The sequence below is a fragment of the Phasianus colchicus genome, chromosome 7 (genome assembly GCF_987193195.1).
Source record: "Phasianus colchicus chromosome 7, bPhaCol1.hap1.1, whole genome shotgun sequence".
NCBI classification, from domain to species: Eukaryota; Metazoa; Chordata; class Aves; order Galliformes; family Phasianidae; genus Phasianus; species Phasianus colchicus.
Window position 1 is genome coordinate 12,996,105 of NC_143442.1, and position 6,000 is coordinate 13,002,104.

At 37.5% G+C, this 6,000-nt stretch overlaps 1 long non-coding RNA gene across 1 annotated transcript in view; it reads right to left on the bottom strand.

Annotated features, from left to right (window-relative positions):
• Positions 1-5,481, bottom strand: part of LOC116227351 (uncharacterized) — a 235,323-nt gene extending 229,842 nt beyond the window's left edge. The window contains exon 1 of the long non-coding RNA XR_016468183.1: positions 5,390-5,481. This is a non-coding gene — a long non-coding RNA (uncharacterized LOC116227351). The remainder of the gene's footprint in view (positions 1-5,389) is intronic.
• Between the last annotated feature and the right edge of the window lie 519 nt (positions 5,482-6,000).

Consider the following 6,000-nt stretch of genomic DNA (forward strand, 5'->3'; position numbering starts at 1 on the left):
GTCAAACCTATCTCATGTTTAGCACTTATCTCCAGTAATTCTTCATTAAGGGAACTATTGCATTTCCAATACAATTAGAATATCAGAGTGAAAGTTTCAGGAGTTACAGGCAAAATCTGAGTTGCTTAATTGCTACCAGTACTGAAAAACTATCCTCTCTAAAAACAAGACATTCATTGCATTTAAAATATTAGCAAAGCTCTAGTATTTTAAGACTTTTGTTTGTAGGTTGTTAAAAAATAAGCTTACATATATAAACAACCCCTGTAATATAAATCAAGCACTAGTACCATTAACCAAAATGGATACTTATATCCAGCAGTATTTCACCAAACACACAAGAAAGGACAATCCTCAGGCAAAATAAATGATTTCTTTAAATGATTTTTTCTTCGTGCACATAAGGAATCATCAAATTAATAAAACAAAAACAAAGTGTCTACAGGGCTTATGTCCCCATAAAAAGCGTGTTACAGAGAGTTTAATTTCTTTTGTTATGAGAAAAGCAGTTATTAAACAACTGCAATCTGATTTTGTGCTTTCAAGAGTAGTATTTATGTACAAAACTAGTGCACTGCAGAACGCATTAGCTATACTGAAGTGTACATGCATAATATGTAATAGCTGGAAGTGAAACAGAACTACTAAACCAAACCAAAGATCTAGAAAGAGATAAAGGATGGGTAAAACAACAAGAAAGTCTTCAAGTGTTGTCAAAGCTGTATCAATAGCATGTGTTTCTGTATATGCAACTCTATAAAGTCCATAGCTGTATTGAAGTCTCCTGCCACCAAAAAATGATTTTAAGAAGTAAACTTTCCAGTAAAAAAAAAAATGCACTTCTCAGCAAAAATCTAATTCTGACACTTCACCCTGCGCTATTTCAGAGAATCACAAGCATCTCCTACAAAAGATATTTCTTGGTTACATTGGAGCCTATGTTTTCTTACAAATTTTCCCAGTCTTCCTTCACCACAGCTCTCCCCAGCCCCCCAACCCTCTTCAGACTTCAGTTTTTAATGCCCTGCTATTCCTATCTATTGCTTCAACTCACAAACTCTTACGCAGCACATGCTATGTTAGAGCAGCTGTAGATCTACCACTTTTCCTATCTCCTTTTCTTTCCATTTTTCTTCTCTGGAAATATAGGCATATCAGATATCAAGGGAATGCAAAGCGCTATCTATATTGCTATGGATTTTTCCTCCCAACAGATAAAAATCATTCGCAAAAAATACCTCCACCTTTTTCTTTTGGAGGACAATGCTGAGAGGTGGGGGGGAGGGTAATAACAAAAGTAGAAAGGTTAAAAAAAGCTCTAAAAATTTCCTCTAAGGATGGAAAAAAATTGTGACTGTGAGATGCCCAATCTCCTTAACTTATCAGAAAAGAAGAATGAGAGGTGACTGCTAAAATATGCATCTTCATAGAGAAGTATGGGACATAAAGGACACTAATCTTTTGAGGAAAAGCACGACCAGAGATTGGCAACTTAAATCAGATTAGTGAGAAATTTGCTATGTGAATGCTTGACAAGGAGGTTGATTAAGAACAGCTTAAGGAAATGAGCAGTCTCTCTCATCTCTTCCCTTCAAAGTCATGATTCGATATCTTTTCTTAACCAAATTCTTATGTTATACTCTGAAATAATCTTTTACAAGGAGAAATGTATGGAATGTAACACTGAGATGAGAGACCAGACATACAAATCTCAGTCCCTCCTAGCTTTGACAAATTTGAGATTCGTTTCAAAAGATGACTAAACTAAGCATTGAAAAATATAATTCCATCCAGTATTATCAATCCTGAAGGGATATCTGACATCGCAGAGATTGGTTCCATTGCTTGGGCCTTTGGCACTGCATAGTTGAAAACACAGCATTCCTACCGGTATTCCTTTTCTTGAATCCCCAAGTTATAATCAACCAAGATATCATTTATTGATTTAATGATATCATTTATCATTTATTGATTTTTCTTTAAAATATTAATGAATATAACTAAAGTATCCTCTCTTGTTTACAGATGAAAACTAGATGTTAAAATTAGCAAGCCATAAATGTAAGGTACTTGTTATTTCCTCCCACAGAAAAATAAAAAAAGTGAGAAATGATGCACTTCCTCTAAACGAGGAAACAATCATATGGCTACCTGCATGGTAATGGGAAGCAACTGATTAATGGTAGGCATGAAAAAATTATAACATTCAGTTCATGAAAAAGATAACAATAACACATCCAAAAGAAAATAGACTGGGAATATAGCTAGAGAGAATGAAGACAAATTATTTCTTAATAACAGATGTAAGTTGCTGTAAGTTGAGATTTTTCAGGCTTTTTTTTTTTTCTTAACCATGAAATAACAGATAGGAAGAAGAAGAATCTAAATTATTTAGACTGCCTCCAGGCTACATATGGGGAGTACTATTTGGAAAAGCTTGGGCTTGCATTCTGGGATTTGTATTGAAAAGAAAAAAGAAAAACCAATTCCCTCACTGGTAGCTAATTAGCTACAACCCAAGATCTGGGTGATTACCTATGACTCGATTTACTAAGGGGTACTATGAAAATGCTGGAGATTTGTCATGGATTTGTAGCTTAGCAAGGAGGTGCTTGCTGCATCCATGTCCCTCCCCACTGGGTTCCATCTACACAAAAACTAAAATCAAGCTTGTCAGTAAAACAAGAACTAGGGATGCCATGGAAATGGCATGGAGGAGGGCAACATTCCAGAGGGCCAAATTAATTTCCCTAGGGATTCCCTGCTTGTAAAATCCCATAAACAAAGTGTCACTTCTCATTCGCTAAGCCAGTTTGATTGCTAACAGCAAACACATGCCTTTCTTTGGCATAGAGCTGCACACCATCAAACTGAATAATGTTATTTTATTTTTTCTTCCCCCCTAACAATCTGTCTCACACATTCCTTGGCTGCTTTTAAAAGTCACTTGTAAAGTTTCACACTTGCATGCTGCGAACAGTGAAGCTGAAAAGCTGAGAGTCTCTGAGGATCAATAAGCTTTGAGTCGTTTCGGTTCAAATGGGGTGAAGCAAGTCCAGCAACTGACAACTGCCATCTCATGGCGATCGCAGGAAATGAAGAGGTAGTTATCCAGATGATTCGTTATGGGCAAGTGGAAACATCATGTGAAGGCCTGATGAAATTACATGTTGCTTACACTTGAGGATATTAGAGATTCAGCAAGATACTACAGGTGAAATGCTCTTGATTTCACCACCAGTACAATAACAAAAGTTCCCTCCTTATACACAATAAGGCCAGTGTTCTTCAGCGTCAGCACCCAACTACCTTCAAAAGTCTATACTAATGACAGCAGAAACTGCATTTTATAAGGCCAAGCTCACAATGCCGAAATTTGTACTGAAAACTTAACTTAGAAAGGAAAAAGCACAATGTAGGTACCCTACCAGGGTGAGTCCCCAGAGCAGACAACTGCTCAGATGAGATAATTATTATGTCAATAAGAACAAGGGTGAGTTTGAGGCAGTGTTGGAAATTTCAAGGAAAAAGTGTACAAGCTTCAAAGAATTCCCTTTAAAAAAAAAAAAAAAACCTAAGCAAACAAACCCAACAAAAACAACCCTAAAAAAGCCCTACTAATTTTAGAAGAAAAATCAGCATGAAATGTCTACACTTAAAGTAACATTAATAACCATAACTTTTCATGTACATTATGGTAAATGTATTTCCAGGACCGTCAGGTCCTAACTATTCCAGAATGCTTTGCTCCAAGAAAAGAAGAAAAGTCCAGGGCTTCTTTCAGAGCAAAAATGAGACTCTGAAATGGTTTTAGGAAGAATTTCCACTGATCAGAACTTGAGTATATAAACAACAGAAACCTAGCACCTCTCCATCAGTCCAAATTGTGTCCCTTCCCCAGTTTCACGTGAGTCATCCCACTCAACACATACTCTGAATGGCTACCTGAATGCTATTTCTCAAACCAAGCCCACGCCCATCCTGCTGTAATTGGAGCATATAGTTCATCCAGTGCTGTCTGCTGCTCAAATCCATTTACATTATAAAAATCATTGGCTGATAAAAATCTGCAGAGTCCAGAAAGACACATGTACCATTCACTTTACTGTATTTGAAATAAGCTTTTTTTTTTTCCTCCCCAATTGAAGTGATAATAGAGGTTGAACAGAAGTAGATGTTGGCATTATGTGGACATAAATCACATAAAGCGTTGATTCCAATATCTATCACTAATTGCTCTCGCTACCTTATCTAGAAATAATTAGCAAATTTCCTCCTGAGAAAAGCAGCCCCAATTCTGCTCTTTTCTACAATAAAATTACATAGGCTTTACACCAGTGTAACTAAGGAAAGGATTACTGTTATTGCCTACAGTTTTAAAAGTCTTCTTGCCTGCTGAGTGAGCATTGTTTTTTCAGTGCAAGATATCAGGAACTGATTTCCTTGGGAATTACAAAGCATAAAACCTGAAGACAGATATACACTTAGCAGTAAGCCCAAGATTACATGTTTGTACTGATAACAGAGAAGTAATAAAAGGAAGAAAACACTTAACTTAAACTCCAAGCATATGGAACAAGAGTGCATGTGGAGGGGGAACTCAATTATTTAGTGAAATAGCGTTTTCAAAATAGTAGGAGTTTCACTTTCATGCCCTGATGCTCCTTCCATGCTACTTGCTCCTTTGGTTTGTTTTCAACCCCCACCTAACTCTGGAGCAGCTGATAGAACTTGTTAATAAAGACTCAGGGTAGCAAACCTGGGTTCTGGCCCTGTTGCAGACCTCCGCCATTACAAACAAATGGTCTTTTCCAATGCGAAACCCAAGGCACTTGTTTTGCCAGCCTTATCCAGCTTACTGAAAATTGCACACTTACCAAGATAATAGACTCTGGTTCCTATAACACTAGCAAAACACTCAAGGCTGAAACAGAGATCCGGCAACTGTTAAACTTTGAGTCAGTTACCTTCATGCATGTCAAGTATCACCAATACTTCCATACCTCTTTGCAGGGATGTCAGAAATTACCTGAGTTCAACACAAGGTGTGTTGCAAAGTAAACGCTGTATCTAAATATATGCTACCAGCTTCACTTTTCACTCAACAAAGTGACCACGAACAAACATTTCTCAAAATTGCAATTACCTGTTCAGGTCCAGTGTCTAAGAAAGAAGAAATGGTGGTACCTCCCCAGTATTAGTTTAGCAGCTAGTGCTGCTGTGAAAAGCAGAGGAGTCCCAGACCCCAACACATCCTTCACCTTGAGTTTGAACCTGTAATCCCCAGATTCAAGGATAGAAGGCAGCAGATATAGTTGATTTAAACCAGCTTTAGACCACTCAAGAAAGGTAACAACCACAGTCTGGCAATAAAGAAGGAAAAACTTACCCCTTTCTGAGGATCAGGGCTCACCAAACAATCCAATGGAGATTATCTCTAAGCAGAGATACTTCTCTTTTGGCTGACAGACCATAAATGAGGTTAGCGAGGGGTGAACCCACATGACTGAATTGCTTGCACCTGTGCTCCCAGGTGGCTACACTTCTTCACCAGGTGTTCAATCACTGGTTCAGACTGTGACCTAACGGTTCCCATACACATGCTCTACTAGCTTGATGCATATTTCAGTAAGAGTTTTCTTGACCCTGCATATCAAAATAACATTGCTTTGTTTAGAACTATGAAGACAGTAATAAGCAGAAAGATATTTTTGCATTAAGCAAATATAAAAAAGAAACACTAAATTCCATTAGACTCTGTTTTGGGAAGACTAACACCAAAAATTAACCTGTCTCAACAAAGAACTCTGAAATGTGGGCAGTCTATTTCCATTCTCTCTGTATGACAACCTCTCACTTATACTCATGCACATTTGCATATCCCCATACAAAGCATATGCCACATCCTTCCACAGCATATATCACAAATCCACCACATTTATAATTTTTTTCTAGCAAGCTGTGTATCTATACACCTCAGGGCACCCTTCTCTAAAAAAA